Here is a 13,850-nt window from a genome sequence, read left to right on the forward strand (position 1 = left end):
CTCTTTGACTTTCTCATCGAAGCAAAGATTCCATCTGCAAGTATCCATAGGTAGATTTATCAAGCTTACACACTCTATTAGGGTACTCTGCACTGACAAAACCCTCTGGTTGACTCATGTTAACATCCTCAGCCAACTTTCCATTAAGGAAAGCGGTTTTGACATCCATTTGCCATATTTCATAGTCATGAAATGCAGCAATGGCTAGCATAACCCTAATAGACTTAATCTTTGCTACTGGTGAAAAGGTCTCATCATAATCAACTCCCAGAGTTTATGAAAAGCCCTTTGCAACCAGTCGTGCCTTATAAGTGTTTACATTACCATCCATGTCGATCTTCTTCTTGAAGATCCATTTGCACCCAACTGTCTTGCGACCTGACACATTGTCAACCAAGTTCCAAACTTGATTGTCATACATGGACTGTATCTCGCTTTCCATAGCCTCTTTCCATTTAGCAGCCTCAGGGCCTGCCATAGCTTCCGTGTAGCTGTTAGGTTCATCCAGACTTACCAGTGTACTATCACTGATAAGCGTATCACCTTCCGTAGTAATATGGAAACCATAGTAATGCTCAGGTTCATTCCTAACTCTCGTGGAACGCCTCAGAGGTATGGGCTCGTCAATCGGATCAACAGGAGTTTCCTCCTCAGGTTGATTGCTTGGGTTTGAGGTTCCTTCACCACTCGACTCTTGAATTTCTTCAAGATCAATTTGCCTCCCACACGTTTCCTTGGCTTATGAACTCTCTCTCACGAAAGACTCCTCTTCTAGCTACAAAGACCACATTCTCACTAGGTATGTAGAAGAGGTAACCAAAGGATCTTTGTAGGTAACCGATGAAAATACACCTCTCACTTCGATGTTCGCGCTTATCATGAGACGCACGTCTCACGAAAGCCTGGCAACCCCAAATCTTGATGTGGTCCAAATTGGGAACTTTCCCAGTCCACATCTCATGATGTGTTTTGGCAACCTTTTTAGTAGGGACTAGATTCAGGATATGGGCGGCAGTCTCTAAGGCATACCCCCAGAATGAGATTGGTAACAAAGCTCGACTCATCATGGAACGAACCATATCCAACAAGGTTCGATTGCGCCTCTCAGCCACACCATTCAGGCGTGGTGTCCTAGGAGGTGTCAATTGTGAGACAATCTCACATTCCTTAAGATAGTAAAGGAACTCGATACTAAGATACTCTCCTCCCCGATCGGATCGGAGCATCTTGATGTTCCTGCCCAGTTGATTCTCCACTTCCTGCTTAAACTCTTTGAACTTTTCAAAGGTTTCTGACTTATGCTTGATTAAGTAGATAAATCCATATCTACTATAATTATCAGTAAAAGTCACATAATATCGATTATCATCTCTTGTGGCGGTTTTGAAGGGTCCACACACATCAGTGTGTATAAGGTCCAACAAACCTTCACCCCTCTCACAAGTACCAGTGAAGGGTGACTTTGTCATTTTTCCAAGTAAACAAGACTCGCAACTATCATCTGACTTTAGGTCAAATGATTTGAAAACTCTAGCCTTTTGGAGTTGGCCCATGCGCTTCTTGTTAACATGTCCAAGATGACAATGCCACAAGTATGCTTTGTCTAAACTATTTGAAGAATCAATACACAACACATTATTTCCTAGATTATCTACAACATTAACAGCTTCATATACACCATCACAAGGTAATTCTTTAAAGAAAAATACATCATTGTAATAAACATTAATAACACCATTATCATTATCAAATGAAAAAGTAAACCCTTGTTTGTACAAGCCATGAAAGGAAATAATATTTCTCGCCATTTCAGACGAGTAACAACATTTATTCAAATCTAACATTAACCCATTATTAAGCAATAAAGAATAAACTCCTATCTTGGTAACAGGTGATGCTTTCCTATTCCCCATGATTAAGTTTATCTTCCCGTGCTCCACTTTCTCACTTCTTCTTAGGCCCTGCAAATCAGTACAAATGTGAATACCACAACCTGTATCAAGCACCCAAGAGTTAGTATGCAATGAGTTATTAGACAATATAATGTAAATACCTGCATAGGGTGGGTTTAACTTTCCCATCTTTTACATCCTGCAAGTATTTGTGGCAGCTTTGCTTCCAGTGCCCCTTTTCCTGGCAGTAGAAGCACTGTGCTTCCTTTGGGTTTGAAGAAGGAGGAATGGAACCTTTCTCGGTTCCACTTGAAGAGGAGCCATCAAGAGACTTTCCTTTGGTACCCTTAGAAGGGGTCTTCCTCTTTTTCCCCTTTCCTTGCCCAATTTCCAGGACATGAGCAGTAGTAGGAGTAGGAGTAACAGCTGATTTACTTTTAAGACCACTTTCAGCGGTCCTTAAAAGTCCTTGAAGATTACTTAGTGTGACTTCCTCCTTGTTCATATGATAAGTCATACGAAACTGATCATAACTTGGAGGTAAGGAATGGAGAATGATGTCAATAACCATGTCCTCAGGGAAGTCCACATTAAGCTTTAATAACCGGTCCACGAACCTTTGCATTTTCTGCAAGTGACCGGTGAGGGATTCTTCGTCCTTCATCCTAGCTGTTATCATGGAGGAAATGATTTCATACCTTTCCTGACGAGCACTCTGATGGTACCTATCCATCAGATCCTGGTGCATCTCAAAAGGGTAGAAATCTTCATATGATTTCTGGAGTTCTGCTGTCATTGTGGCCAACATGATGCAAGACACCTTAGTGGCATCTTTCTCATGGGTAGTGTACTCAGCAATCTCCTTAGGAGTAGCAGTCGACTCATCGATAACCTTTAGCTCCTTATCGAGGACATACTCTTTACCCTCATAGCGAGTAATCATTCTGATGTTCCTAATCCATTCATTGAAATTGGAACCATCAAAAGTGACTTTCCCACACAAGTTCATTAGGGAAAAGGAGCCTGTAGGGTTTGAGCCAGTAGTAGTGTTGGAAGACATCTGAAAGAAAGAAAGACAATTTTTATTAGATAAAGAGTCCTTAATAAGTCACCCAAAATGAAATATTAAGGCTAAGACCCAACAAACTATTTATAGTTGGAAGAGGGATGCCGTAATCCAAGCTATAAAATATTTGAAGGTAGGTAAATGACGATTTACCAATTTCCACCACAAAAACGAAATAGATTATTAAGTTTTATTGGATTTGAAATTCCTAGATCTTTTAAGATACATTGAACTTTCAATGGCATGTTTGAATCTCGATTGTGCCCTCTTAAGTTTGTGACTAGGATGCCGAGGATCACAAACAAGGTGTGAATAACCATGCAAATTGACTTGGCACCCTTAACTTTTATCACCTAATCGATGTGCCGGTTAACCACACGCGCTCCACCGATCTATGATAAAATTAAGTTACCCTTTGCCACTCTTACTAGTCCTTGTTAGTGTGCCGGTTAACCATACACACTCCACTAACGACTTGGTAAAGTACAAAGTGTAATTTCATGGGTTAGCACCTATTTCACATTTTCCTAAAGTAACTAAGACTGGGAATTTAATAAAGGTTTAGTTACTTTATAATTTCATTATACTTTTAATGAGGATTAAGGTCCTATCCTACCCGTTTGGCTAACGACCCTCCACCAGTCAAGGAAGCGGTGGGTGAGAGTGGACACCCATTAAGCTGCCATTTTATAGGCAACAACCTTATACCCCCCTTATAGACCGGCTTCGTGAATGAGGCCTACTAACGGTAAGACCGACTTATTCTTATACATATCTATATATTTAAACTTTTAATATAATAATAGTATAAGGGTTGAATTTTAAACTTTTAAATTCTAAGGTTCAATTTGGAAATTAAAGTATTTGAGTGAAAGACTTTACAAATTCCAAAACTTGAGGGCAAGTATTGAAACTATTCAAGACTTTTCATTTCATAACTTATGAGTTTAATGGTCCATTAAAATGAAGACTCTTCATTTTATGTAACCTCTTATTCTTTAACAACACTTTTAAAGAAGTGACTTTTGGTTATCCATAACGTGAGGACAAGTTATGGACTCCATCATTAGGCGTTAAGATCAAGAATCATATTAACAAACAAGTTACTCATAATTCCTATGATCTTCTAAAACTCATAAGAACATGAACATTCATATCAAAATTTCAAGAATCATATTAACACATATAAAACATGGAATTTTGATATTAGCCATTGTAAATGGATTAGCATAAGCATTACACCATCTAAAACAAGTTTTAAAACACCAAAACAGTTTAGGGTAATGTTTCTAGTCCATTTCCAACAGCAAAACTTGAAAATCTGCATTCAGGGGCTCCTACTCGTCGAGTGCAAGAACCTACTCGACGAGTAGGATGAATTAACTCATGGACTCGTCGAGTCCCCCCATGGACTCGGCGAGTTCATGCTGCAGAATGCAGAAAACTGAGTTTTTCAACAAGTTTGCATCAAGTATCAAACAAACAAGCCTAGGCTCTGATACCACTGTTGGGTTTTGAGCATTCTAACACTCCTATGGTGTACATGCAACCCTAGAAACCTTGGATCTATGTTTTACTATGATACATGAAAATTTGATTTCCAAGGTTCATAACCTATCTAGAATAGCATGGGGAACTTTTAAACATAAATGCTAGTTGTAGAACATACCTTATGTTGTTTGGATTCCTTGAAAAACCTTGTGAGCCTAGCACCTCAAGTTTGATGCCTCAAATGTCTCACACAACACCACAATACTTGGAATAACCTTGAGAGAAGTTCACTAACACCTCAAAACCGGCTAGCCCTCTTTCTTGCTTGTACAAGTGCCGATTTTGCTAGTCTAGGGATCCTTTTATAGTTGTGGCACAATTAGGTTTACACCATGTAAACCCTAATTGTCATGGCTTTCCATATTCCATGATCCATGGGTTTGTAACCTCCATGGACTATCCATGGAGCACCTTACGGGTTTTAGCCCAATCCAACAAACCATGGATCATTAGCCCACTATACAAGAATAGATGATTTACACAATCAACCCCATATATTTAATTAGTCTCTTTTTGATCACTTAATTAATTCCAAATTAATTCTTTGATTAATACTAATTAAATAATATATTAGAACTTATAATATATTAATAACCTTAAGTGTCCTTTCTCTCATTTTTGGTCTATCCAAGCATTGCAATGCCATGCAACCCAAATGGACCATGCCGGGTCGGGTCAAGTACATACTAGATATAGTTATGGACTTAGACACTATATCCAACACATCCAAGATACCACGAGTAACCTTAGTCGAAATAAACTCGTGTAATCTCCCATCAATTGGTTCCGTTCCTAAGATAGAACCTAAACCAGAACCAGAGCCAAAACCTCCTCGAGTAGTCATCACTATACTCAAGCTGAAACACAAACATATAAATAATCAATATATAACTCGAAGACATCCTCACTATACATGCCTCCTTAGAGTTTCCAGGTCTACTCTTGTCTTAGGTACATATCATGTGCTTCCAGTAGTACAGGCCCAATACTACCTTTCACACCTACCTGTACCTTCCTCAAGGGCAGTCCTGATTCCTCTAAGTCACCACACTAAAACCATATGCCAACCCTATGCTAATATCATACATATCCTAGGTTCTCCTAAGAAGTCTCAACTCCCACCACCCGCAATACCAAGAACCTCAATCAACACCGTTGGTTGCCTTATGCATGCAATTTAGACATAAAATAGGATCACATAGACTGTCAAATGATGATTTTATCCTAAGTCCACAACCAAACAAGGAACGGTAAATGATTCCAAATCGATTATTCTAGGGCTATATAGTCCTAATCGTATACAACTTTGAAAACATACACTTAGCAATTAACTGAGTCGATATCAATTCCAAGTAATACATAGCATCCAATCCTCCTAGGCTATAAGGCATCATACAAATCAGGTAATTCTATCATATGATTCCTAAAGGTATCCTAATCCCTAATCTAGAATGCAATTCTCATATCAAGCATACTACTCATAATACATAGGTATGGGTAATCTTGGGAACCACTTACTTGAGCTCGGTTGATTGCACGCATCGCACCCCTTCTCTTAGTAAAAATCTTTTTAGAAGTTCAATTTCATTTTTCTTTTTAAAAAAATATTATCATTTCCTCAGTTTGAGTTCTGGCACACCCGAAAGTGTGCCTGAATCCCACAAACCAAGGCTCTTATACCAACTTGTAACAACCCAAAAACAATAATAAAATTTTTCATTTTAAGGTCTATCAAATCATTCATTAATTGTTTCAAATCCAACACCAAATCATAATATTCAAAACATCATAATACAATTACTCAAATTGCGGAAATCATGTAGGGAGGATGCTATGTCATCACGTCGGGCCCTTCCCTTTCGAATAGGACGTACCTGAAACCGTAAACATAATCTGTAAGCACAAAGCTTAGCGAGTTCCCAAAAGTACACCGCCCCAGGGTATATTTCAACCCAATAAACAAATATGGGCCCCGCCCTGGGCCTCGCCCAAGGGTATATTTCATCTCAAACATGTCATAGTGGGCACCACCCTGGGGTATATTTCAACCTGGCATACCATAGTGGGCCTCGCTTTGGGGTGTATTTTAGCCCGATCACATAAACAAATATATATCATATAGCAACTAGCATTCTACATAACTGAATAATGGGCCGACATTGGTGCCTTCGACCCATAGATACAGTGAGGAAACTCACCTCACAAACATTTGAGAAACTGAAACAACACGTTGCTCTGAAATCAACTATATTGGTCACTTTTAAGAATACAGTGACCAAAACTCAGAATACATATCAAAATAACCAAAATACCCCTAGGTCGACTTTGGTCAAAATCCAAGTCACTGGGTCAACTCGATGAGTACGTTGGGCGTACTCAACACGTACGAGGGGCGTATTGCATGCTTGAACAAACAACAAAGGGCTGACCACATAAGCACAACATACACGGCTGCCACCCACTCAACCCATTAAGTGCTTAATGCTTAAGCACTTATGTCCATAATCCAGATCTAGACCCTAAAAGGTGTTCTTAACCATAAAGTTTCTAACTTTATGGTTTTGCATGGCCATTAAGACCTTAACATCAAAAACCCTAGCTTCTTGACCCATTAAGACAACCTAGATCATGCATGGAAAGAAACTACTGTCCAATATCACATTTTTATGACTTCACATACCCTAAAACATCTGAAAGGACAACTTAAAGGTCCTGGAGTATGCCATACTCACAAAGATCAATATTTGGGACAAAAAGGTGTCAACTTTAAGCTAAATTAGATCTTAATGAAATATTCATCAATGTTGGAGCTTTATACCTCCTGGAGATGCAAAAGAACGAGTAGTTGATGGATCTAAAGCCTTGAGTGAAACACCACAACTTCTAGGTTCCTCCTTCACCACCAAGAGCACTAAAATGACACCAAAATGGCTCTCCAAGCTTCAAAACACACTCACACACTTTAAGGTTTCGAGATAAGGATGGAGGATCAAGATAAGGAAGGGTATGGGGCTATAATGATGCTTAAATAGGGTCCAAACCCTAAAATTTAGGTTTTACACCCTGGCAACAGACGCCCAACGTACGAAACGAACGCCCAGCGTACACAAGCCTTGCCCAAAAATTACGAAAATGCCCATTGGGACTAAATTTGCAAACCAAACTCAAATCAAGGGTCAAATAGAAAATACCTGGAAATCAAGATGTTACAAAGATCCTCACAAGGTGGCTAGGATTTCGTTGCTTCTGTAAAGGAGGGTGGAGGTTGAGCATGGGGAGGATCTCAAGGACTTAAGGTCCTTTAAATAGGGTTTAAACTCTAAAAATTAGGGTTTGAGCATTGCAGCTTTATGCCCTGTGTAGCGGCTACGTAAGCCCTGCGTAGGATATTAAATCCCCACCCCCAATCTCCTTCTACGCCCTGCGTAGAGGGCAACCCTATGCCCTACGTAGGACCAGTTTTGCAAAAATAAAATATGATAAGGTTCAAATTGAAAATACCTAAAAGACGAGTGTTACATTTTCGTTGTCATTTGATGGTTGCTTTGTTTGAGAAGATAGCAATTTGACAGAATGTTATTATTTCGGGATTTGATACTTTGGATGATTGGTCGTCTTTGCTTGGTTCTCTTTGGTTGAAGTCTTCTTGCAAGATTTATTTGGAATGAGTTTTTTTCACGACTTGTGGTTCATTTGGTTGATAAGGAGTTCTTCGGTTTTTTATTCGGGCCGTTTTAAGAAGAGAGATTTGTGGGATAAAGTTATAACACAATCGTTTATATATATGGGTGTCTACTAGAACTAAGGGGAGAAAACTTAGTTGGGTCGGTTGGCTTTCCAATCCTAGCTTAGTTGTTTGATGTGTGTTTTTTTGAACATTTTGGTGTTTGTTTTTTTTCTCGTTAGTTCTTTGCGAACGTGTTATAATAAAATATGTTGTTTGAAAAAAAAACTATTTCTGAAAATCGGAGTAGAAATTCAATATGTAGATCTAATTATTCTTATGTGTGGTCTAAGCTTCACATAAATCAAATTGATTCTTTGATGTCTATATAATAGGGTGGTTATAATATAGAGAAGAGAGAGAAAAACACATAAAAGCATTTGACTCCCACATTCTCACGGATAAATATTTGTCGGTCAAGATTACATACAAACTTTGTGATTATTGAGGGGAGGTGTTCGTGGCCAACAATGTTGCCCATGTAGGATGTCAATGACAATCCATTCCCCCACACCGTTTAGCCTTATGTAGATAGGGGAAACTTCATTATATATAGAAACTTATAGGATTTTGTCGCACTAATGTGAAATACACTAACAGTTACAAATGATAATAAAATAAATTGTTATATTTAAGAAATAAAAAGGTTAATAATAAACAAGATTTTTTTCGGTCATTTTATACAAATAAACAGAATTTGTTAAATATAAAAAACAACATATTAACTTATTACGTTTTAGTACTAGATAAACTAATTCAAAAAGAAATAATAGAATTTCTTTTTGACATCAAATAATCCAATAATTTTTTTTTAAAATGTTGCTTGACGATCCCAAACGCTAATATGTTTTTTGAGTTGACTATTGTGTAACCCTAAGGTCATGAGTATACATGGCATGATGAGCTCTCATGGCTAGGTGGCATAGATGTCACAACCATGCACACCACCTCGGGGTGACATTGTGCAACGCTCGTGATGTCTCGTGTTATATATATCACCAAGGTCACACTCAATCGGGTGGAATCCTTATCTTTGTCTCTCTATCTCTCTTTTGATTCTTTCTCTCTTCCTCTCTCTTCTTCTTAAGTATACCAGCGTTGGGAGTACACGGACTTTGATATGGTGCTTCTTTCTTCCTCTATCTTGCTTATCTGGAAGAAAACTCTATTGAGATTTATGTATGATCCAAGATCAATTTTATGCATAAATAAGAGTAACCCTAAATCAATTGAAGAATACTTACTTGGAGAAGATGATATATCATTGATGTTGAAGATGACTAACTTCATATTATGATTCTTTCACTTCCCATATTGGTGTGTAACTGGACGATTATGATGGATCATTCACCCATGATTACGATGTTTATAGAGAGGTCTTATAACATTAAGAGAAAACTCATTTATGTATCTCTCAAAATGTATGTCCCGTCATATGCATGCTTTAATTTTAGTTAATCAATTACATCTTAGGGGAAAGTTTTAGAACCATACAAATTTGGTCCCTTAAATTACGGATATATGTCATATCCATCATACTACAAATAATAAACCCCGAAGACCTGACATGTTATATGGAAAATATTATGGTACATAATTTACATGTGTCAAACACATAAAAACATTACAAAATAGTTTGATGGTCACATTAACGAGATATTTTCCAGCAAACTCACGTCAACGGCATTGGTAGTATACCCCATGGTCTAAGATGTTTTTTGGTTTGATTATTGTATAATTGTTGCTTATTTTTCTTATTGCTTCATTGGATTGAAAAAAGAAATACAAAACTACTTTTCTCGAAGTTTTTGAATTACGAATATAATAAGGATATCAAAATCAATTATTTTAAATGTTAAAATATCCAATTTTGAATATTCCTAGCAATTCCTGTTGGAAAAATGGTTTTTGTCAATTTAAAAAAAATGGATTTTTTTTCTATTTTTGAGCATGAATTTTGAACCCCAAAACGAAATGAAAACTGACAAATAGTTATATTTCGTGTTCTCCTCTGTGATACATTTATTTTGATATATCATACGTCCAAAACGTATTTAAGATGAATTGGAAATTGTATGTTATTTGAAAGAAAATAACAAATAGGTTAAATGAGTTTTATTAAATCCCATACAGGTAGGAGTATGAAAAGGAAAGAAGTTTATAACTACAACTGGTTCTTGGCAAATAAGGTTGTAAACGAACCGAACGTTCCCCAAACTGTTTATGAACCGTTCGACGGAAAGTTTATTTATGTTTGTCGATGTAATAAATGAACAAACATGAACACAAATTCTCATTAACACAAATTCTCGTTCGTTTAGTTACGAACGGACAAAAATAATGGTCTCGTTTGTTCGTTCATTTAAGTTTATTTTATGTTCAATTGTGTCTTATTACACTACTATATAGTATATTGAATGTACGTTTATGTTCATATTTTGTTAAATTATGTATGTTTATCTTCGTTCTTTTATATTCGTTTACCATGTTCACTAACATAAACGAATGAACATGAATAATGTAATTTGTTAAACGAACGAACATAAACAAAAAAACTCGTTCGTTTATGTTCATGTTCGTTCGTTTGATTGACTAACTTAAACGAACGAACATGAACAAGTCATCATTCGTGTTTTTTCAGTTCGTTTACGGTCCTACTTAACATTGTAGGTTTTATAATACAAAGGCTCTCTTATGCATGCACATACATTTTAGTGTTTTAAGGCATGATCAGTTACATTTTGATGTGTATTCAGTAACCGACTAAGACACCCAAATAAACCATTATTTTCTTCCTCTAATCCGAACACCTCATATCGGACAAATTTGTTTTAAGGACGCTTCTCTAATGTGAATAAAGAAAACCTTTGGGCAAAACAAGAAAGGAACTGGCCCTTTGACATCAAGGGTAAGAGCGGATTGCTGACCATGACTTCAGTAACAATTTATGTTTTTGTTCTTTGTACATTTTCTGCTATGTTTTCCTAACAATGCTGGCTATTTTAACGCATATTTCAAGTACTTCTATTTTAATGCATATTTGAAGCACTTCTATTTTAATGCATATTTGAAAGCACTTTTGTGTTATAAAAATTATGTTGTATATAGTTTGGATGTATTGTAAAAGACATGGGCATTATTAACAGAAAACCTATATATGGAATGATTATATTTGAGTAGAGGCACCCTCAAGGGAAATAGTTGTAGTTGTAGATATGTCTGCGATGGCTTCCCCTGTAACAAACGGGTGCCCCAACAACTGTGCTGCTGTCCATCTCTTTGCTGGATCCCTCTGCAAACACCGTCCCACAAAATCTTGAAACTCCGTGGAAGCAGTCGCCGGCGCTTTAGGTGGCGGAGACATACAAATCGCCATCATAAGACTCGCCCAATCATCGGATCTTCCTACCTCAAACGGTAAAATCCCCATGTACAATTCTAAAATGCTCACACCCATGCTCCATATATCTCCAGCGTACCCGTCGATTTTTCCTTGGTTTAGGTCCGTATTTATCCTTTCAGGGCACATGTAAGCAATCGTACCCACTGAATCTTTACAAGGATGCGTCGTCTGTTCCAAGATCCTCGTAACCCCAGAAATCGCAATCTTCACTTCTTTTTTGGAATTAGTTAAGAGATTTGAAGGTTTGATATGACGATGGGCGATGTTATTCCGGTGGAGGTAGTGGAGACCAGAGAGAATCTGACGGGTGAGGTCGGCCAAAGAGGATTCGTCGGACAAGTGCGTGCCTTGAAGAGATCCACAGTCCATGTATTCAAGAAGAACCTGAATCTCACCATCACGATCGAACACGTCATGACACTTGACGATGTTGATGTTATCGATACCATGCAGGAGCTTGATTTGATGAAGGATCTGGCGACGGAAATCATCATCGTGGTTTGAGTAGATTACCTTGAGGGCGAAGTGGGTGGCGGTGGGGCGGTGGAGGACCTTGTAGACGGGACCCCAGGAGCCGTTTCCGATTCTGATGATGCGTTCGAAGTCTGACAAGTCAAGGTGTTGTTGTTGGTTTGACATAGGGCCGGGCGGAGGAGGGTGGGAGAGGACTGGGGTAAGGGTACGTCAGGACGACGGCGAGGGCGAGTATTGATCGATGTGATTGGGCTTCATTCGCATTCATTGGTGTTTGGGTTAGATGATGGATGTGTATGCATGTATATATAACCAGATGAGAAAGTGAGAAACAGAATGGTTTATAGGGTTTGAAGTTTCTGAGAAGAAGAGTTGATGAAGACGAAGCGTGGAAGATGATATTCAAATGTGTTTGGGAGAGAGTGGAAGTCATAGAAAGAAATGGTCTTGTTGTAGGTCCAAGAAATATTTGTTTAATAACAATAAACCCATTCGTCTATCTACTTTTAGTTTTCCATAATTGACCAACACCTAAATCTTTTCGTTATCATTTACATAAGTATTTTTCGTTACTACTACATCTACCTCCCATAACATATTTTAATTTCGACACTAATATAAAACCATTTATACAAGAACTTATACACAATTTAGAACACTTCGTAAACTTTGACACAAAGAGTAAATACATACTCTGTTACAAATTATACATTGAACAATAAGAAATTATATCAACCAAAATAGGCGGTGTTTGGTATTGTTTGTTTTAGGTATTTATTAGTTAATTGTGGTCATCGTTAATATATAAACCTTTTGAGTGTCCGGATAAAATAAAATAAACAAAATTATTGTTTTTACAACAATACTTCATGCATGATTGTTTGTGTTTTTAATGCAATAAAAAACATGGAATATCTTTTGAACTTAGAAATGACATATGAAACCGATTTGATCTAGATTTGAAGAACAATTTTCACACCATATATACATTGCCTCAATCACCACGTCTCTCTTCCCCTCGCTCTCCAGTGTGCTTTGAGGATGGAGAGTTTTGAAGACATATCTTCTTCTTATCCAATCATCAGACACATGAACTTTGTATTTAGTGTTAATATGAACTTTTTTTTTTGTTTTTAATAGAACTTGTAAATACTACATTGGTATTTGAATTGAGTTGTTTTACAAAATTTGTTTTAGAAAAAATATTAGTGTGAACTCCATTTGAATATGTATCCGAGTTTGATATTTAGTCCTTGAAAATCATATCAAGGACTCATATAACGAAAAGGGAGTCAAAGGAAACATATTTGAGAGTAAATGAGATGATGTCAAAAATTGATATCTAGTCCCTAAATCTTATCATGTATTGATACGACATAAAATCAGGAACATGAAGAAAATATATTTGACTGAATTATACGGTATAACAGACTTATTTTCTATCTATGATATTGTCACCTATTATACGGAATGATTATCACTCTTATATTAAAAAAAAAAAATTACTATATAGGATTAGGTATTTAGGATTTAGGAATGACTAGCTACATGTATCTTGATTATCACTCTTAACAATTTAAGTGTTTATTTTCTAACATTGTATCTTGTTTACCTCATAACGACATGAATTTATTTTCATCATGGTTTTTTCTATTATTCATATACAATAATATGTATTTACATAGCTATTGTTTACCTTTTAGCCATAAAGCATCACTTAAACTATATACACTATTTTGT

The 13,850-nt window shown here is 37.0% G+C and overlaps 1 pseudogene; it reads right to left on the reverse strand.

Annotated features, from left to right (window-relative positions):
* Nucleotides 1-11,103: 11,103 nt before the first annotated feature.
* Nucleotides 11,104-12,501, reverse strand: LOC145146158 (mitogen-activated protein kinase kinase 5 pseudogene; annotated as a pseudogene).
* Nucleotides 12,502-13,850: the final 1,349 nt, after the last annotated feature.

Source organism: Lactuca virosa, chromosome 1, assembly GCF_052849685.1.
Source record: "Lactuca virosa cultivar CGN04683 chromosome 1, Lactuca_virosa_CGN04683_v6, whole genome shotgun sequence".
Classification (NCBI taxonomy): domain Eukaryota; kingdom Viridiplantae; phylum Streptophyta; class Magnoliopsida; order Asterales; family Asteraceae; genus Lactuca; species Lactuca virosa.